The 22,333-nt window shown below is 43.7% G+C and overlaps 1 protein-coding gene across 1 annotated transcript in view; it reads right to left on the bottom strand.

The window, feature by feature from the left end:
* Window positions 1-12,830, bottom strand: part of ELK3 (ETS transcription factor ELK3) — a 64,815-nt gene extending 51,985 nt beyond the window's left edge. The window contains exon 1 of the mRNA XM_081309706.1: window positions 12,427-12,830. The gene's annotated coding sequence lies outside the window, so the exon portion shown is untranslated. The remainder of the gene's footprint in view (window positions 1-12,426) is intronic.
* Window positions 12,831-22,333: the final 9,503 nt, after the last annotated feature.

Genomic DNA, 22,333 nt, shown 5'->3' with positions numbered 1-22,333 from the left:
GCAAATCAGACCAGCCCCAGTCCTCTCCTTACATACTAGCAAATTGTTTTTAAGATTAAGAGTATTTTGAAAGTAAAAAAATATGTCATCTAGGCTAGAGATGTAGGAGTGGTAGAATGCTGGCCTAGCATGAGATCCTGGGCGCCGTCCCCAGCTCCGCCAAGCAAATAAACAAAGGAATCCTTTTGATCTATACATTGTGGAAATGATTTTTGAAATAAGAATGGAAGACTGTCTTCAGCTCCAAATAAAGCCTTAACAGAGATTTTTTTTTTTTACCCCCTTAACATCTATGGTTATCTTACCATTGAAAAGGTATTTACTTAGAAATTTTAAGATGGCTTTACAAAAGTCAAAATAAAGGCAATCTCACATCCCACTTCCACAAGAAGGAAACCACAATAATCTTTTAGATAAACTTGAAAGCTGGTAAAACTGGTAAAGAAGCTGGTAAAACTCAAAATATATCCTCAGGGCAACGAGAACACTTCTGTGTGATACAGAATGATGGTGGTTTTTCCACATTCAGAAACTGAGCCATTTCCTGCCAGAGCATCCTCCAAACTCTTCTATTGTGTAGAAACTGTAAAATCTTTCTAAATCAGGACTTCCTCCTATTATGCTTCAGAGGCGTCTTTCTGGGAAGGGTAGATCCAAGGCAAAAGGTAGGAATTCCTGCAGCACCACCCAGTGGAAACATTAGAAGAAAGGGGGGGAGAAAGATAAAGTGTGTTTCAAGAAAGGAAAGTCAAGTCTCGCTTCCTCTAATGGAGTCGGTCTCTGCTTCTCTGCACCCATGGTGAGCCTGCAATGCTCTCTGCCTACATGTGTACACACCCGGGGCCACACCTGGGTCAGGAAGGATGGATGGCGCAACTCTGGGAGGAAGAAGTCCCAGGTGGGGTCAGGTGTGAGCTGTGACACCGTCCTTTCCTTTCAGAAGGATCCCCAAGGGACCCTAGGGATCAGGAAGTCTGCACAGCTGTGCTCAGCACCCCAGTCCTGCTTCAGCAATGGGTGGGGGTTTCCTGGCAGAGGTACCCAAACATCTGTGCGCCTTCCTCTTCCCCTGGCCCAGCTGCACCTGGTCTGAGCCACCTCTAACATCTGCACAGTGATTATAGCGGTACCCCAGGTGGGAGAATTATAGAGCCTCCCCCACCCATCTCCACGGCTCAGACTTCCAGCTCCCCCCAAACCTTCCTCCAGAATGAGAATCACTTCTGCCCCTGTCTTTCCAAGGCCACCGTGGGTCCCACAGTCAACCCACGGGTTGGTTGTTTGCCTCCACTTCATTTCTTGTCACCACCAAAGCACGTCTCTCTTCACCAGCGCCTTCTCATGCGTGCATGACACATCAGGCTACAACTTCTAGGGGAATGGATGGAGCAATAGGAACCCTTGACCTTCTCCTTCCAGCCTTGCTTCATAGAAAGCCCTGGCAAAGGAGAAGGACACGCTCTTCCCAGAAAAACCTGGGACTATCTTGCTTCTCCACAGAACTTAAAATAATAAAGTTTCACTTCTTCAATCATTTCAGGATGGCAAAGTCACTAAGAAATCAACCCTCCTGGAAAACGTACCTTTCCCTCTTCCTGGTGTAAATTCCTTGAACCCATTTTAAATTTCTTCTTAAAAATGGTACAGAGATATAGAAAAGGACATTAGTTAGCTAATCCTGACATGGTATAGAAGTGTCTGATTAGGGTTAAAACTTCACAACATAGCATATTTGAACACAGATAATTTACAAAGGGCTATTAGAATTATAAATTTGTTTCTTTTTCTGAAATCAAACATTTGCCAACATATGTTCCTGGTTCCTGATAATGTTAAGATTTAGCTGGTTAATAACAGACATCGGCTGGTCTTTGGGTCCTGCTACATATAGTATTCTCACAAAAAAATGGTTATGAACTACTGGTATTTGTGAACAAAGGGCCAACAGTGACATCATGTTTAGAGATTTTTTTTTAATATTTAGTTTTTAGTTGTAGTTGGATACAATGCCTTTACTTCACTTATTTATTTTTATGTGGTGCTGAGGATTGAACCCAGGGTCTCACACGTGCAAGGCGAGCACTCTGAGCCACAACCCCAGCCCCATGTTTAGAGATTTTTGAGACGCACAAAGAACCCCCAGCAGAGTTGGTTACCTAGGCCACGAACTGGACTCTTCTGAGCCCGAGTCTATGGTCACTTCAGCTCACTGCTTTTCTCTGGTGTTCTTTTCACAGCAAAACTTGTTCATGGTTTAGGAAACGCAAATTCTAGGTATGAACATTCATACATAAATTGTGTATGATAATATATTCACTTTGGAGGAGATCTATTAAAAAAATATAACAGAGTCTGCAGACTTCAATGTATCATCACCTGCTCATGTGGTGGACACGTGTGGGGATCTGCTGCATCTCAAGTCCCAGAGGTGGTGACTGCCCTCATTAGTGCTGCTCTCCCCAGATGCAGATGTTCCTCACATTTTCATGTTAATATGAGGTCCAGCTACAGATGACAGCTCCGGTGCCAAAGGCAGAGGGCTCTTCCTTCGAAATCTAAGTAACTTCTCACAAAGTTCTTTTGCACATGAAGTGAACATATAATGGTGTTAAGGTAAGAGAGCAGGCAAAGGGCCTCTGGTGTTTCACTGAATGTCTATTTAAAACCCCGCCTGACTTGTAGACAAACCACAGTAAGTGGAACGCATTTAAAATATCTTGGTGTGCTGGTGAATGCTGTTGTTTCTAAGAAAACGGCTGCAAAAATGCACAGTGAATGATTTCAAAACTAAATCATCTTCTCCAGCGCTTCCTACTTAAAAATCTCTTTTTTTCATGAATCACCAAGATGCACTGAATATGTGAACGAAAGCATGTTAAATCTGTCACCAAGTGGCTGCCACGGGCTCCTTTACGCATGTGAGATGAACGCTGCTGCACAAAACAACGGAGAGGAGAACGCCTGGGCGTGGAGCATCAGACCCGGGCCCCAGCGACCTCACTACCCTTGCATCCCACACAGGAATCTGCCCTCTACTGACTTGGCCAGGCCCTTTTGGAAATGCCACATACAACCTTTTTCCTCTTTCCTAACTATTCAGCATGAATATATTAACAAAATAACAGCCAGACATGAATTGAGATGATTTCCCCTCCAGCTTGGTAAAGAAAATATTAGGTAAAGTATTTGAATCATGAGGTGCACGTATGATATGCTACATTGAGGTCTTAAAACTGCTACCTTCTTCAAGACAATTTACTAAGTCTTAATATTTAGGTTAGAAACAACAACGGAGGAAGTGGCAAAGGCCAAAGGATACTGCTCTTGTGGTTCAGCTCTGATTTAAATCAAAGCACGGCAATGGCCTTTGCTGAAAGCAGTGACTCCAAGCCTTAGAGGGCCACCGTACACTTGGGTCACTTGGTTTGATTCAAGATACCTTCCAACGTCATCTTTATTTTAAGACATTTTTAACATTCTTCCAAGTGCTCCATTGACCCACATATCAAAACTGCAGAGCTGGGGAGTACTAGTAAGTAATAGTAAGGCAACTGATTAAGTGAACTCAGTAGTATGTCAAGAGGCTGACATCTGTTTTTACCTTCACCATTAGATGAAGGCAAAAGATGAAGTCCATCCAGCCATGCAAGCCAGGCATCCAGCGCAGATGTGAACACACCTCTGCAGTTAGAGGTATGTTTTTAAAGAATAGAGAAAAAATGCCATCCAATGCCTTCTGGTCTAAACGATCAGTATCTGGGGTCTGGCTTAGAAAATAGGCAGGGACACTAGGAGAAATCACTTCCCTACTCATGCTCGTGAATTCTGGATTCCAGAGGATTTCAAGTTCAAGATCACACCAGGAAACCAAGGCAGGGCAACTCACACAGTCTTTCAAATAGTGCTAAATGGCTTCAGGTCTCTTCTTTGTATGTTCATAATAGGACTTGATGAAATTATCAGGAATCTAAACTTTCTCGTTTCCTGAAAATCATATAATAAATCCACGTTCTCGCCTGACTTCTCACAATGAAACAATGATCCTTCTGGGTGGAGAAGCTCCGTAAACACTTTAGGCACCCAACCTCTGAACTAGGGCTCAAATCTACATGGGCAGAGTGGCTCTGTACGGAGCAGCAGCAGAGACCGAGGCCACACATTGTCCCCTTTTCATATCTAGGCGTCCCTCTTGCAGCCTTTATTCACAGGCACACACATGCGACACATGTACACACACACACACACACACACACCTTCCACACCGATCTCTTTCACCTTAATACACTCCACCTTTTTGATGTACTTTCCTGGTGTTAGGAAATTATCCTAAAATCAACACCAGCTTTTCTTGCCTAGGATACTGCTTAAGGGAGTATTCAATCATTCTGGGCCTCAGTTTTATCAACTCTGAGGATGATGACCACCTACAGGCACAAAAGGGCTGAATCCCCAAGTCAGCCAGGAGCGTACCTGGGAATGAATCCCTGGGCTTATCCTGCTGTTTCTGCTGCGTTGGCCACATTCTTCTAGTTCAGTGTAGGGGGACAAGTCTGCTTCCCCCATACATTCTGGTTAATCAAGGTTTGACTGCTCCTTGGCAAAACCCAGGTGAAATTAATCAGTAGAACTATCATTCTTTCACCAACACCAATTTGGATATTTAGTCCTTGATCTTTTCATCATCACACAAGCAGAGGCTTTATTTTAAAATTCAATCAGAAACATTATTAACCTCAAAAAGTTAAGGACAAAACTTCACACTTTTTTTCTTGTGTAAGTGAAGAAGGGAACTATGAATATTATGGGACTCAACCCTGACTATCCAAGGTCACTATGAATACTCACTTCACTGAAGTCTGCAATAAAGGACTAAGGATAGTTACTTTAGATTGATTCATTCTGACATGGACAAAACTTCTTCCAAGCTACAGTCTTCCTATGATGACTGAACTGTTGACCAACCCTTCTTGGAATCACAACACTAGCTCCAACCACAGAACTAGAGTTTGTCCTCTTAGATATCAACAAAGTAGCCTGATTGCCTGACAGCTCCTACTCTTCAAAGTCTAGACCAAAACTATGGAAAACAACATGGATCCTCTGGGCTGTTGACGGTTTAACCAAGAGATCTGCCTGTTGTTAATCCAAGAAGTTCACTGACTAGGAAAGCATTAGAGTCACGCAGAGAAACAAAGTGCTTTACCCTGTCCAACAGCAAAGGGACAGCAAATGCACAGACAAGCGTCCCCTCCACTGAGTGCCAACTATGGGATGGGTAGGAGGAAAAAAAACAGATATAGCCTGATGGGCACCCAGGTGTGGGACACGTAGGTAGGTGTCCAGGCATCCCCGGCTATCTGAAGCTAATGGGTTCAGGGTTTGGACAGTGACCTCAGATAACACGGCCACCAGCCACCACATGTTTGGTTCCTGAGGGTTGGATAAAGAACATGAATGAAGAACGAGGGACAACAGCCCTATCTCCAGAAATATGTATCTAAAACCCTCCTGTGGCAAAGGTTCTGAAGGCCAGGAGAGGACGATGGAGGGATTGTGAACTGGGGGACAGCAGAGGCCTCCCTGGAAAAATGATAACTGAGCTGAGAGGGAGCTTAAGGGGTGACGACTCGATGGCTAGACCCAGTGGAGGGAGGGGATTCTTAGGAGAGAGGAGGGCACTTAGGAAGGCCCAGAGGCCAGGGGCACAGTGAGGATTTAAGGACTTGAGGGCAGGCCAGAGTGACTGTCCCAAATCACAGCTTGCTGCTCCTCTGGGTGAGGGTCTAGGTCCTTATACTAAGCTACCATTAAAGGAATTTCAGGAGGGGAGCGACAGGTTGGTGTGATTTGAAAGAACTGCTCCAGCTCCTGAGGAAGAAGGGGTGAGGGGGGGGGTGAGAGGGAGCCCTCAAGACACTGGGTGGAGGAGGAGGACATCTTCAAGACCATCAGCGGGAAGGAGCAGGAACTCTGCCTGGTGACCCGAACCCTACCTGGGCCTACTCAGCACCCCAGCCCAGAGGCAGTCACTGCTATCTCAAGAATGGGGGGACTGATGGTCATTACAGATGGGTGCTGCCTGTCACAAGCCTCGAGAGAGGACGGAAACAAGTGCAGCATGTGATCCTTGGGGGTCTTCCCTGCCCAATAAAGGGCCAACACAGAATTAAAGGGGACACTGTCAGGGGAACTCCTCTTCCCACTGCAAAATCATAGAGTTTGTTTTAAAACTGCTGTACGTTTTGAAGTCAGTTGTTTGGGGATTCACTTTGCACTTTTACAACTCATAGAAGTCAAGTTTGACTCCAAAAAAAGTATTAAACACAAATGGGACTTCTGACTGGAAAGGGGCTATCTCAACTTCTCCACTTCAACCACATTACCATCTCGCCCAGGAAACTGAGGCCTGGGACGATTAAATGATAGCCTCTCAGCCCAGTTAGTTTTAAGGGAATCGGTTTGTATTTATAGCATCCAGATTACTTTCAGTTAACTATGTCCTGGATATTAAAGACTGTGAAAGAGATTTTTCATTTCACTGTACAATGAAGAAATCCACACATTCTGGTGATTTTTATTTTTTGGTACTGAGGATTGAACTCAGAAGCATGAACCACTAAGCCATATCCCCAGCCCTTGTTTTATATTTTATTTAGAGACAGGGTCTCACTAAGTTGCTTAGGGTCTCAGTAAATTGTGGAGGTTGACTTTGAACTTGTGATCCTTTGGCCTCAGCCTTCTGAGCTGCTGGGATGACAGGCATGCACCACCAGGCCCAGCCTGGTGATTTTTTTTTTTAACCACACAGATTAAATAAAAATACTGCAGTATTTTACCAAGGTGTTCTGGGGTTTAAGAATTTACTTGGTGGAGTCATGAAATTACCATAATGGAATAAAAAATAACCAAAGAAGATATTTAAAAATAGCTGAGGGATACATGTATACATAGAATAACATTTAAGATCTGTTATTCTAATATATGTAATTATGCCTCAATTTTTTTTTAATTAAAAGAGTGAAAGATGTCCAAAGTCTTGTATTTTTTTATTCTATTGCTTGAAGCCCTAATCTCATCCGGCTTTAGAGAGGTATCAGATACGCGTGTTTTAAATCCCATCACTTCCACATTCTGCTTGGATAACTAAGAACTGTTCTTAGATATAATCATTTTAAAAATACTATGATGGCCAGGCATGGTGGTGCACACCTATTATTATCCCATTAACTCAGAAGGCTGAGGCAGGAGGATTGCAAGTTATAGGTCAGCCAAGACCACTTAGTGAGAACCTGCCTCAAATAAAATGGGGATGTCGCTGGGGATGCAGCTCAGAGGAAGAGCACCCCTGGGTACAGAGAGGGCAGAGAAACTTATGAAACTAGGATACTTCAATCCTCTTTTTTAGACTGGACATCTCAGTCCAAATTAGAATGCACTAATAGAACTATCATCTTCATTTCTTTAAATATATACAAGTAAATCTCAGCCAAGTTATAAAATAATCCTTAGAATGATTTAGTAATTACTTTCTAGGAAGTGTAAATTAATAGATACCAATAAAGTAGTCAAAGAATACATTTCTAGTGGCAATTCAAACCAAATCACAATTTATTAAAATGACCCGTTCAAAGTTTTTTTGAAAACTGCTGACACATGTATAATGGATGCTGGATGTGAATGAGAATCCCGAAGATTCGAATTTCTGCAAAGGATTAGCTACCTCAAAAACGGAATGATCTACTATTTGAAGGCCTTTAGGATTTGTTAACAGAAGGTTAAACACACACACACACACACACACACACACAGATAATTCAACTTAACAGGGTGCATTATACATGGCAAAAACAGTTTTCACAGACTCTGCTATGGTTTTGATCAAAAAGCTAAATAACCTCAATTTGAACTGGCCATGGGCAAGAGTAATCTTGAACTAAAAATCAATTTAAAACAACAATTTCAAAGTTCGGAAACTCTACTGATATAAAACCAAACAGGACAAAATGCACCCTCTGCCCCTTCATAACTAAGTGATTTCAAGGTGCACTTTAGTCCAACCTCGTTTTTCTCCTTTCATCACTTAACATTCTATTTTAATGTGTAGTGCCCTGTACTTCCTGTTACTACATCTTGATATTCAACTGCAAATCATGACTCATTCTTAAATCATAGAGAAACTCATCAAAATCCCAAATTTCACAGCACATAGGAACTCAGTCTTTCAAGAGGGCAGCATTCTTAAAACATTACTTGAGCCACAGAGGATGAGAAAACACTGGACAAGACCATGTAGAAATTATGTAAATCCATCACTGAGTCAACACATTTATGAGATCAATTAATACAAGCTTTATGTGTGGTGATTTCAGTCTCAGGACTCCTTACTAAAATGTGTTACATGATAGGTTAAGTGAAAATAAATAACAAACAGTATGTACAGTGTGATTTCAAATAAAAAATTTTATGTGAGCACATGTTCATGTGTGTATACACATACACACACACGCATGCATTTTTAAAGACTGGAAAATACACAGCAAAATGTTAAAAGGAGGATTATGTTAGATGTTTGTTTATTTTTTCTCGTTGTGGTTTTCTTATTTTCCTAAGGTAATTTGTGCTAATATTTTTCACAACAGGAAAAAATAACTAACCTTCAGAAAAATACCTTTAGGCTAGCATGATCCCAAGTATGGCTATAAATCAATCTATAAAGGCAATGAGGAATTATGAACATCTGAGACATAAAAACTTTTTGCCTAAAACATACAAGAAAACCTGCCAAGAGTTGGGGCCTTCATGCAAATTGCCCATGCCACTCAGGGGCAGGTGTAAAGACAGGTCCCTCAGGAGGGCATCAGAAACCAGTCCCCAGGGCAAAAGGAAAATGGACTGAGAGATAATTTTTTTTAAGATGTGATAAGGAACCCCAGATCTAGGAAACATGGAGATGACTATGTCATTCCCTAGGCCTGAAACAAAGCAAAGCTTGCAATGAGTAACCAGTACCTCACTCTAGAAAAAAAGACTACTCCAGGAAGCCACATCCTTGGATAAATGTTCATTAAATATTTTGAGTTTGTCAATAGGTCGCGGTTTATAACATTTCAAAGCACCATATCAATCTTCTGAATCAGTTATATAAATGTAACTGGGTGGCACCGAATGCACAAAACCCAATATCTGACAGCTGAGCAGGAATATTTTAATTTATATACACTGCCTGGAAGTCCTTTAAAACCAATTGCAGGAAGAGAGTCAAGTTCCAAAAAATTATTACAAATATAAATTTTAATATATGATCTCAGAGTTACATTTACTGTATATTAGCAGTTATGAATTATTTAATTTCTTATATAAGAAAAAAGAGGTTTTATAATAAATGTTTAGGAAACTTCAAAATTCAAATGGGGCTGAAAAAAACCACTGCTTCCCTGACCTGGGCTGCCACCATTCTAAAAAGCATTGGTACCAAGTGCGAGGAGATGCTGAGCTCATTGAGTATCAAAAAGTAATCCAACTCAGCTCACAGTGTGTACATAGTCACAATGTCACCATGTGCAAGTCACCCTACTTCACACGACCGACAGAAAATTCATGAATAACACGCTACATATCTAACAAACAAACAAAAAATACAACTGACCACTTTCAAATGCCCTAGTTACTGAATGAATGTGTATGAGTTTTATCATCATCATCATTTTTAAGGGAAATAAGAGTTTCTCAATCCGGGCATTACTGACATTGGGGCAAGGAAATCCTTTTACAAGGACTTTTCTGGGCATTGCTTGATGACTGGCAGCATCCCTGGCCTCTGCCCACTAGATGCCAGTAGCACCCCCTCTGGTTATGACAACCCAAAATGTCTCCTGGGAGGCAAAATGAGTCCTGGCTGAGAACCACAGATATAAGTGAAACTTACACATCCCCAGTAACAATTTGCTGGAATGAGGAGCTCTAATTATCTCCTTTTTATTCAAAGGAGAGGTATATACAACCTCCAGCCTTAGGAAACTCTCATGAAGAACGATGCAAACTTTTGAAAGCCTTTTTTTCACCTATGATAAAATATTATACATTTTTCACCTATGATCAATGTTGTCACCCTACTCACAGCTCCAAGACAACAATTTATTGAGCACCTACTCTGTCAGGCATGGTATGAGGGACATCCTATACTGATGTCCACTGACTCAGCCTGTCTCACTGGCTAGGCTGCTTTTAGGGCAGGCTTTGTCAGGTAACAGAAACACCAACACCTTAAAAACCCTCAAGAGAGGGCAATGTGTCCTTGTCAATGGAGGGGCCCCATGGTTCCAATGGGGTTCTTTAAAATTCTTTGTCCTTTTTAGTAACCCTACACATTTCTAGACAACATTTAGAGGCTTAAAAAAGAAAAAAAGGCCAGAAGGCCTGTGCTATATTTGGCCTAGAATGGCCATGGCTTTTCATGCTCAGGGGGTTTTGCAGGCGGGATCCTTACTGGAAACTCTAAGAACACTGATGGACACTTTCCTTAGCTGACCCACATGCCCTCCTAATACAATTTGTAATTTTATAATCCTCATAAATTCAAACTCATACTGACCTTTTCCAAATAAATGTGTGCCACAGACCCAGACAGAAAAGGAGAGAGATCAGAGGGTATTTTGTTGGGCTATAAGGCTCAGAAATCGATTTAAGCTCATTAATAGATGCCTGGAACATGCTGGGTTTCTCAGACCCCCAAGCACAGATGGGAGAGGATGGGTGTGTGTGAGCTGCATGGGCAACAACCACAACACACACACACACACACACACACACACACACGAGAAAAACCTATAAATTTAAGACCCAAAATGGCCAAAGTGACTTCACAGTTTTTCAGACACTGCCCTGAAAAGGCTCACGGGGGCAGAAAAGGCACCTCTAAGTAAATAAGGCAGTAACTTGTCTCCGTCTCCAGCACTGGGCTCCCCAGGCTGACAGTCGCTGCACAAAACCCCTCCTGTGTGGAGGAACGGAAACTCCTAATGAGATTAGTTGGTGTGTGTGCAGACATTACTTAGCAATGACTAAAGGGGCTCTCTCTTCCTGCAGCAGCAGTGGAAAATTCAGGGAACTTTTTCCCCCTGCAGCAGCAGAATCCCTTTAACCCTCTCCCTAGCCAACTCCAAAAACAACTCGGCCTCCCCCAGTCTGTCCCCACCCTGGGCTAGGAGATTGGAGGGGAGTTAAAGACCCACCAGGGGCTTTCAAAGACGGGAGGGCCGGAGGGGGCGGGCGGGGAAGGGGCGGGGGGACCCTCCAACACTACAAAGGAAACTGTAAAAGGCACAAATACATAAACCTGAGAAGGAGCAAACCACAGTTTCTTTGTGAGCTCCTCTAGTGAGTCATTTTCAAGATGCTGTCTGCTGCCAGTTTCAAAGCGGAAGCGCATGGCAATTAGTCTTGCCGTTTCCAGACAAGCCAGAAACTCTCCCGACACTCGTTTTTTTTTTTTTTTAAAGCCCCTTTTGCAGTTTCTGAAATAGCATTTCTTGCTCCCACCCCCACTCTCAGCCTAACTGCAGCTTGTCCCCAGGATGACTGGGTTCAGAAAACAACAAAACCGAGATCTTTTATTTTTTTCTTTTTTAACCCTCCACATTTTAATCCACCCTCCAAAAGAAAAGTTACAGTAACATCACAGGCCAGCATTCGGTAAGAGGCTAAAGAGCTGGGAGCGCCCAGATCATCTCTTGCAGGGTCCATCTCCCAGACCCGGCCCAGCAGACTCCACGGGCTCTTCGACTGATACGGTGTGAGCCTGGGGCGGTGACCTGGGCGGGGGTCACCTGCCCAGCGAGAGTGGACGCACCCCCCAGCCCCACATCTTCGCTGTCCATGTCCTCCACCTCCCTCTCCACTCGTGTCCCCTTCTCTGAATCCAAGCACCGGTGCCCTCTGCCCACCCGGAGGGGAGCCCGACCGCAGCCCCCGCTAGAAGGTCAACGACGGTCCAGCCTACAGGCACGCAGCCTACTCCAGTCACGGTTTCTTCATTTCAGGGACCTGAAGTCTCGCCGTCCCCAACTCCGCCCGCCGCCTGCAGCGGTGCCCTAGTTTGCACGCCCGGCGCCCACTCTGGGCTCGCAGCGCAGCCCCAGGGCTGGGAGACACGGGCGCTGGGTCCCCCGCCGGCCCTGGCCCAGCGCTCAAGCTCCGGCGGTGGCGGCGGTGGCGCGGGCGCAGCAGCATCCTGGCAGCGCCCCCTCCCGCAGCTGGCCCCCTCCCGCGCGGACTCACTCCCACCCACCTACCCACCCTGGCCCGCAGCCCACTCCGTGGCGCCCACCGCCCCACCCCCCACCCAACCAAAGAAAAGAAGAGTGGAAAAAACACCCCAAATGAAACTTTGCAAGTGTCCCAGCAACAGGCAGAAGCCCTGTTACCTACCCAGATGTGGGGGAGCTTTCAAGATCCTTCTCCGGGGGAATTTCTAGGAGGACCCGGGCGAAATCCCCCGACTTTCCATGCTGACAGGCGTCTGCAGACGGTCTGTTGCTCTTGTAATGAGATCCTGATTTTTCCCCCTTTTTTTTTTCTTTCTCTCGCTCCTCTTTCTTTTTTTTTCCCCCTCTGGTGTGTGTGAGAGCAGGAAGTTGGAGCAGTCAGGCCGAGCCGGCTCACTTCCTTTACTGCATTATTCCCCAGGCGGTGTGCAGTCTGTGTAAACAGGCTTTTCCGCCCCGCGCCGCGCGCCCGGGCCGCGGCTGTGAGCCGGGGCTGCCCGCCGAGGCCCGCGCATACTCCGCCGTCCCGGGCCCCGCGCGCCCGCCCGCACGCCCGCACGCCCCGCGCGCCCCCGCCAGCCGCCCTCCCCGCTTCCTGCTCGGCCACCCCAGGGGAGGAGCCTCCAGACCCGAGTGGCCGCAGCCCCTCCCCACCGGCCAGGGGGGCTCGGCCAGCTACCCGCAGCTACCCCGAACGCACCGGGCGCTGACTCCATGCAGCGGCAGAAACGGGGGTCCCTCCTCTCCCGGGGGGGGGGGGCGGGGGTCTCTGCCCTGCTGCTGCTGCATGGGGCACCACTGTGGGGGTCATGTCCTGCTGGCTTGGGAGTGGAGGCCCACTGTGGGGAGGCTGCTGGATTTGCTATTTTATGACAGCTAGAAGAGTTGGGGGGCAGTCAGGCATGAGTGGGGTTCAGGGTTTGGTTGCTCTGGGCAAAGGGCTGTTTTTATTGTGGGCCAGGCATGATTGTTTAGGATGAGAAGATACAGGATGTACAGAAAGGGAGGCAGTTTTTGTCTGGGGATGGACAGTGTTCTTGTCTGGGATTTAATTAAAAAAAAAAAAAAAAAAAGGAAAAAGAAAGCCAGCCTCTAAGTGTGTGTGTGTGTGTGGAGGGGCCAATTTGGGGGAAAAGTTGAGAAGCTATAAACTTTAAGCGACGATTCTCCAGTCAGAAAACTTTTTGGCAATTCACTATGCAGTCCCAAACTTCCCTGCCTGCTCCAGGTGGTAAAGAGCAGTGACCACTGGGCCCCAGTGACTGAAGCATCTGGAGGAGCCTCTGTGGCCCCAGGACTAGAGTCCCACCAGTGAGGGCCCAGGCTAGGCTCGGAGTAGAGAAGGCTTCTGCACTGCCCTGAGCCTATGATAAGGAAGAAGGATGCCTGTTGAAGAGTCCCTCACCCCCACCCCTAAGCTCCAATCCCAACTGCAAACCTTCCAGAACCTTCCAGTCCCATGCCTGTACTCCCTGGCCGTGCAGAGCAATGGTTTCCAAGCACCACTGTATTGTGCAACAGCTTGATCTGGGGGCTCCTTAAAACACTGGTTTCTGGGCCTCACCCTGGAAGTCCCTGATTCTGTGTGTCTGGGGTGTTTCTCAGCCCTGGCTACCATTCGAGTCACCTGGGGAGTGCTTTGAAAACCATCCAACAAGGTACTCAACCCAGACCAATTAAACCAAATGCTCTGAGGGCAGGGCTTGAGTCCTTTCAAAAGGACCACATTCTAACATTTCCTCCACTTTTTTTGTTTCTATTTTTGCAACCTCTCTGAAAAATTACTTATTTACAAGCTCTCACTACTATTAAGTGTGAGCTTCTAAAAAACAGTCCTGTATTATGGCAGAAGTTATTACTACCCCCACTCTGAAGTACCTATCAAAGTACCTAACAGGTCCAACATTTTTGCTTTGTGACTGATGTAGATAGACCTCTTGGGTGGGACAAGGTTCCCCAGACCTCTGAAAAGGCAGGAGAACATTTTGGAGAGTGGGGGTGGGAGGTCAAGGTAGAAGAGAACAGCGGGGGAGAAGGTGTGGGAAAGAGGACTGTTTATCAACCCCTGATTCTCCACAGCTAATTTTCCACTTTGGGGATTATCGTTTTAAATCCCTAGTTGGCTTCTCCTGTCACTCAGCAGAATTCATACTGTGTTCCTATATGATCCAGCTGTCTGTGGACTGAGAGAATGTAAACTTATTATTGTTCTCAGAAACACACACACACACACACACACACATACACACATACAATTAAGAACCCATGTTGCTTTATTTTAGAAAGTAAATGCCTGAAAGAAACCAGTCTGAAACAACTACTTATCATAGGATTCCAACTATATGGTAGTCTGGGAAAGGCATAATCTATGGAGACAGTAAAAAGATCAGTGGTTGCCAGGGGTGGGGGTGAGGGAGAAAGGAACAGGCTGAGTGCAGGATCTTAGGGCAGTGAAACTACTCAATGTGACACTGTAATGAGGGATACATGTTATTACACATTTGTCAGAACTCACAGACTGTATATCAGGAGTGAACCCTAAGATGGATTTCGTGGACTTTGGGTGATAATGTGCCAACGAATACGTTTATTATTGGTAACAAATGGTTGGGAATGTTAATAATGGGAGAGGCTATTTGTGGGGCAGTGGGTATTATGGGAAATATTTGTGCCTTCTGCTGAGATTTGTTGTGAATCTAATACTGCTTTAAAAAAATAAAATCAAGACTTGAGAGGGTGAGGCAGGAGGATCGCAAGTTCAAGGCCAGTCAGAGCAATTTAGCAAGCTCCTGTCTCCAAACAAAAAAATTAAGAAGAGCTGGGGTGTGGCTCAGTGGTAAACTGCCCCTAGGTTCAATCCTTAGTGCCACAAAAATAAATAAATAATAAAACTGAATTTTTGAAAGTATATGCCAAACTTGAAATATATCTTAAGTTGGTGGCTTTTATGCTTTTTATTTTATTTTTCCCCAATAAATCTTTGTAGAACCCTAATATGTAAGGAAGCAGAGGTATACACATATTTTCATCAAACAACTTAATTGTCATGAAGAATTGCCTCTGTGGCTAAAGCATTTCTGAAACACTTTTGGGGGCAGCCATAGAGTTTCCTGCCCAGAGGAAGTTTCTCTGATATTCTGGATAATCTGTACCATTACTCCCAGCTCTTCATATAAATGAATAATTCAGAGCCAACTCCAGTCTTTCTCGAAGCCCAAGGAATAGCTTGTGCTTTCAGGTGTCTGCAGTTTCTGTCCTCTGCATTCTAAGAGAAAACTGCCGTTCGTTTCCATGATTTCCTTCCCATAATCAAAAAGCAGACAAGAAGTGTGGAATCTTGTATGGCATGATCCACACTCTTCTGCTTTGTTGTAGAACAGTCAGGGCTTAGTATTATGTGGGTTATGAGTCAGATTTCTTCAGGAGCCCTTTATAACAGGCGGTAGAGCTTAACATCATATATTTCTGCAGATCAAGAGGGGCTCTCTCAGTTTTGATAAGAACAGCTGAGAGTTTACCAGAGATGATCCACAAAATCTGAGTGATGAGAAATCAGAGTGGGTGTACCCAGGACAGGGTGTGTACACTAACCCTGAGGATGAAGAGTGTTAGAGGGCTGGATCTCAAAAGAAAATCAAAGCCCTGGTTACAAAAGAAGGGGTGTATTAGTCAGCTTATGCTGAGATCACACTGTGTGACAAACAACTCCAAGACCTAGTGGTGTGTACTTAAAGAAAAGCTGAATCTCTGAGGAGAGTCCTAGGTGGTTAATTGGGACTAAATTCAGAATGAAGTCGGGTAGCCACTGCTGACTGGGAATCATTCATGTACTCTCTATTCCTGGAGGGACCAAGATCTGAACCTTTAGGCCCTGGCAGTTCTTGTTTCAAATACTAAGATGAACATATTCCCAAAAGTCTCATTTTGCTCCCTGACCAAGGAACTATGACCTACAGTCATATGTAAACATCAGCCTGTCAGGAACAGGCTTGGTTGCATCCCACATTTGCATGAGTAGACCAGAGTGAGAACCTGGGTGGGAAATTCCTCTGCACAAGCCAGGCCCTCTCTTTGTTCTTCAGAGCGGGCTGTGACTCCCAGTTGGCAAACAGTTTTTGTTGTTGTTGTTGTTGTTTTTTCTTTAACAAAGTCCTCTTTTTCCTCTTGAACCCTTTCTTAGTGGATTCTGGTTGACAGTAGTTTATAGTAACACCCAAGTTCAGCTTGGCAGGCCGAGCGCATGTCTGCTTCCCATGTCTTCTCATTCTGGGACCCAGGCTAAAGGAACAGGCTCTACTGGGGACACGTGGTTCTCCAGGGGAATAAGGAGCTCAAGAGGAGGGACACCTGTTGACACGTGATGCTTATTAAACCCTCAGCTTAGGACTCACACACTCTCATTCTACTCACATTCCACTGGGAAAAGCAAATCATATGGCCAAGTCTGAAGTCACAGGGCAGGGAGAGGGTAGGGAGGGAAGGCAGCATTCTGAACAGATAATCCAATCTACCACAGGAGAAAATGGATGCAGGGAGTACAAAAACCACAAATCTTTCAGGCTCCTCATAATTTAACCTCCCGTAATGTATAACAGAATGCATTTTTTTTAAAAAGTAGATAGATGAGAAAGCATAGTTACAGCAGGAGGAGAAAATGAATTTTAGAGGAAGACTCATTTAAAAACATTCTAGAACACTGTAAAATATTAATATTTGAAAATGATGAATTGATGATTTGGGGTAGAAACTCAAAATTGGATTTGCCATTGTTAATTTGAAGAATGCTTCAGTAGTTGTTGGGGCTTGGGAATGGACAGCCAAAGCCTGACCAGAAGGCAACCCTCTGGTGGAAAGTGCATGGTTGGAATCAGGAATTTTGGAGATCCAGTCCCACACCTGCCTTGCTGTGGCTCTGTGACCTTCACTAAATCATTCACCCTTAAGGAGTCTGAACAAGCACAGTTTTTACTGGTTTATTCGGTGGATGCCAATTTTACTTTAAAACAACATGCCTTATGGACTAAGATTTTAAAATGTTCGTGAATTTCATTCCAAGGAGTATTTAAAAGAATCTTATAGACTTGCAGTCAGCCCCCCGTGGGAGTTGGCATTCTTCTCTTAATGTTGTTAGAGGTATTTCACTGGGAAAATTTGAGAACATTGATTTGGACCATCTTTTTTGCTCTTCAACTGGCCACCCATAAGCTAAAGGTTGGGCACCACTACCCCTCAGAGTCCACTGCCTGTTTCCACAAGGTTCTAGATTGAAAAAGGTTTACTTTTCTCTTTTTGTTTGTAGTTGTAGTTTTCCAAAAAAGAAATTACCATCTTAACCAGTTTTAAGTGTATCGGTCAGTCGTGTTAGGTGTATTCACCTTGTGAAACTCCTCTCCAGAATTTACTCATCTTGTAAAACTGAAACCCATTAAAAGCAGCCCATTTCCCCTTCCCCAACCCCTGGTGGTCCTCATTCTACTTTTCATTTCTATGAATTTGACTACATATTTCATTTTAAGCAGAGTCACACAATATTTCTCTTTTTGTGACGGGCTTATTTCACTTAGCATAATGATCTCAAGTTTTAAAGCTGAATAATATTCCATGTATATGCCACATTGATGGACATTTGGGTTGTTTCTACTTCTTGGCTTTTGTGAATAATAAGAATTTACATATTTAGCTAGGCACAGCTCACACCTGTAATCCCAGCAACTTGGGAGGCTGAGGCAAGAGGATTGTGAGTTCAAACTCAGCCTCAAGCAACTCAGTGAGACCCTGTCTCTAATAAAATATAAAAAGGGGTTGGGGAGGGCTGGGGTTGTGACTCAGTGGCAGAGCACTTGCCTTGCGCATGTCAGGTGCTGGGTTTGATCCTCAACACCACATGAAAATAATGAACAAACAAAATTTTTAAAAAGAGGTCTGGGGATGTGGCTCGGGAATTAAGCACTCCTGGGTTCAATCTCTAGTACCAAAAAAAAAAAAAAAAAAAAAAAAAAGAATTCACAGTTCTAAAAGTTGAAAACAAATCAAAAGAAGATATTTTGTAACATTTCAGTGTCCATAAAGTTTTATTGGAACACAGCCATGCCCATTCATTTACATATTGTCTAATGATGCTTTTGTGCTATAATGACATGGTTGAATAGATGTGATAGAGACCATATGGTCTATAAAGCTGAAAATATTTGCTTTCTGGCTCTTTACAGAAAAAGTTTGTCAACCTCTGGCATAGACAAATGAGATTCCACAATGTTTTTTGGGTGTGGATTTTTTTTTTTTTAAAGAGAGAGAGACAGAATTTTGTTATTTATTTTTTAGTTCTCGGCGGACACAACATCTTTGTTGGTATGTGGTGCTGAGGATCGAACCCGGGCCGCATGCATGCCAGGTGAGCCCTTGGGTGTGGATTTTTAACTGCATTTTATCCCTTGTTCCAGAGTAGGACCTTTCTTGCCACACTGGGTGAAGACTTTAGTGTGTTTGAACAAAATTTCATATTCAGGAATTTCATCTTCAAAGAAAAGCAAGCCCTCATCCCCCCCCCTCCTTTATTTGGTCTCCTGAAATAGTTGACTCTCACAGTCCCAGACCCAAAGATGGCCCTTTAGTACTTTCTTTGCTTCTGATCTCTGAACAGACCTGAGCCCTTATTCCAGATGGTTCCCAACTGTTTGCACCTAAGAACCATATGTACCAGTGCCTCACCCCTGAGAGTCATGCTGGCCCCAGAAACCTCCCAACATCTGTCCTCATAAAGCCCTTATAAATATCTTATCCATCTTTTAGACTCCCTCAAACCCTGCTTCCTTCAGAAAGCCTTCTGAGATCTGTCAGATAGAGTACATGACACATTTTCTCCTTATCCTTACAATATTGTGTTTGAACTTTATGGGGATCAATTAAATACTCTGTACTTATGGGTCAAATTCTCTCTAATTGATTCTCCAATTAAACAATTTGTCTCTGACCTGCAGGTCAAATTCCTGGAGAGGATAATTTTTTTTTTTGGGGGGGTATATTGTAGATATTATCCCTCAACTGGCCATCAGTGATTTTGAAATGGTTACAAAACCATTCTGCTCAATTTTTGCTGTTTTGCAACGCATAGTTGAGCCTGGTTCTACCATTTGCTCTGATTTGTGGACCATGGATAATAACAATCAGCCTTTCCTTGGTTTCCAACATGCTCAGGTTAACCCCAACCTTCATTGCACGTTACCTTCTGATGTACAGACCCAAAGCATAGAATCTTGTGAAACAAATGTGAAGCAAAATACAAGACCATGAGAGGAATCATCATGTCACAATATGTTGGATTCATATTTGGCCAAATTTATGAGGCATGATCAATTTTGGAAATAATGCTCTCAATTACATTTTACTGCACTTATCAGAACAATTTTCTGTTAACTCCTTTATGTTTCCTCTGAATATATAAGAACAATTTCTGTTAACTAATATGTTGTCTTTTCATTTTAGCATGTTTTAGTACAAATATCCAGGGATAAATTCTTCAATTGAATCTATCTGAGGGACAAATTGTTCAATTGATCCCTTTATGGCTTGGAGTAATTTATATGACTTACTCCTTCATGAATCCCAAATCTCTATCCTTAACACCTGTCCAAGAAATGCTAAAAATTTTGTTGAATTAGTCACTCATTCGTTAAAGGAATGATGTACAAAAAAAATTTTGTAAATGTTCTTGTATGGTAATAATTGAGACATGAACAATTACCGGGAGGAAGAATACTAACGACGTTTTTGGAGAATTAGAACTAACTCCAAACTTCAGATCAAAGAACTGATTGAAATTTTTTAATACCCTGTACTCTCAGACCTGTCCCAAATCCACATTGCACCCTTAGAAGGGAAGACAGAGAAATGGGCAGTGATAGGGTGCCACAACTCCAAACACTGAGTCACTGCCATCACTTCCAGGACCAGTACAGTTGAAAACCTGCACTGACCAACCAGTCACTGGTAAAAATCACTTCCTGCATGATACTTCCAGAAAAGTGCCAATGGTCTTGGGCCTTTTCCCTTTCAATGATGCCCTGAGTTCCTGCACACACAACTGCTTTGAATTTTAAATGTGTAGATCAAGAAAAATGGAGAGCTTTTATCTTTTGTTTTGATCCTAGAAGGTGTTGGACTAGGCTTTGTAGAAAGGTGTAGGCTTTCTCTTATTCAGGCAGGATCCCGACAATAAGCTGGAGCTCAGAAAACATCAGATGTCAGGATGTCTGTTAATGGTAAAGATGGGGGAGGTATAGTTAGGGGTCTCAATACCAACTCCTTAATGGTGGGAAGAGCCAAGGGATTGGAGTTTGATTGTTACATTTAAAGAATCCCTGATGTTCAAATAAGAATAGTCAATTGAGAGCAGTGTAGGAAGGTCTGGGGCCATGGCAGAGATGATTGCAGAGTATGGTCTTTGGAGCTCCAAAGCCCATGGGTGATGATTAAATCCCTCCTCCTTGGACCTGTTTGTATGGGTTGATTGGCTTCATCTGTGCAGTCTGAAGCCAAGGGGGAATTTTGGTGCAAAATCAGAAGAGAAAGAAGTTGTTTCCTATGAAACCTGAGGATATTCCGAACCCAAGCACTTCCTCACTTTGGGGCCCTGAACCCAGGGGAGGAGAGGGGATTTCCCCACACTGGCATGGAACCTGGTATTCCTCAGAACTCATAAATAACTGGAAAGACTATGCTGGTGGGTAGCAGGCACTTGAATGTCGCAATTGGGTCATCCACTGTCTTAGAGCTCCCTGTGTACCCAAGTAGCATGGTGCAACCCAGAAGGAGTGGAAGAGAAATACCTTTCTGTCAGCTTCTTTCAGGAGCCCTCCACTGTGGTTTGAGGTACAGGATGCTGGGTGATGGTAAGATTGAATTAGCTTTAACTAACCAACCTCTATAGGCCACTGTAAGGGCTCTGAGGATGGAGGAGATGCTGAGGAGAAATGAAGGGGAGAGACATCCTCCTCCCGGAAAGCGTCAGCAACTACTCGTAAGAGGGTGAGATTGATGATATGTTCAGACTCCTTTCTCCCCATTGCAATACATATTTCTCGAATAAATGCTACCGATACTCAAGAAGCAGAAGTCATCATTACTGAAAAGATCCATTAAATAGATGAACTCCATTGATCCCTAATACTATTGACCCTGCTTTCCATTTCTTTCAGCTGAGGCACAGAGACATCAAGACTTTTCAGTTCACATTTACATAGTGAGTTAAGGATGGGTTTGGCACTAGGGTCTGAATTTCCTGATTTAAATTTTTCCTGACGTTCGACGTTCTTTGCTATATGATCAAGGACCATAAAAATATTAAGAGAAGGAGCCCAGAAAGGGGAGTCAGGGAAACTGTATAATCAGAGTGCCAGTTTTACCACAAATTTGTCACATTGCCTTTCTCAATTCAGCCTTTTCACATGTAAAACTGTAAACTGAGGGCTTTTGAGAATGTGTAGGATGCTAATATGCTGAAAAGATCCAGGATGGTTCTCAGCATTAGGTCAGTGTCTTACTCCGTACAGGCTGCTATCATAAAATGCCATATACTGGGTAGCTTATAAATTGCAGAAGTTTCCTTCTTATGGTTCTGAAGGCTGATCAAGGTCTTTCTTGCTGTGTCCTCACATGGAAGACATTGGAAGGAATCTTCCTAGGGCCTTTTTTTTTTTTTTACAATACCTTTATTTTATTTTTTATGTGGTGCTGAGGATCGAACCTAGTGCCTTACACATTCGGGGCAGGTGCTCTACCACTGAGCTATAACCTCAGTCCCATCCTGGGGCCTCTTTTATGAGGATACTAATGCCATTCATGAAGGCTCCACTCTCATGAGCAAATCACATCCCAGAGGCCCGACTTTTTAACACCATCACCTGTGGGCTAGCATTTCAACATTGTAATTTTCAGAATTTAATAATACCCTCCTATGACATCATTCATAGCAATTCTGCTTAAGAAACACATGATCACAGTACCCTGTCTGCAAAGGCCTGGGGCATTTTAACCAGCCACCCAGAGCACTGGATTTAAAACATTATCTTTTA

This window comes from Spermophilus citellus (assembly GCF_964194105.1).
Source record: "Spermophilus citellus genome assembly, chromosome: 10".
Classification (NCBI taxonomy): Eukaryota; Metazoa; Chordata; class Mammalia; order Rodentia; family Sciuridae; genus Spermophilus; species Spermophilus citellus.
The sequence above is the reverse complement of the archived record's forward strand: the minus strand, read 5'-3'. Positions and strand labels throughout refer to the sequence as shown.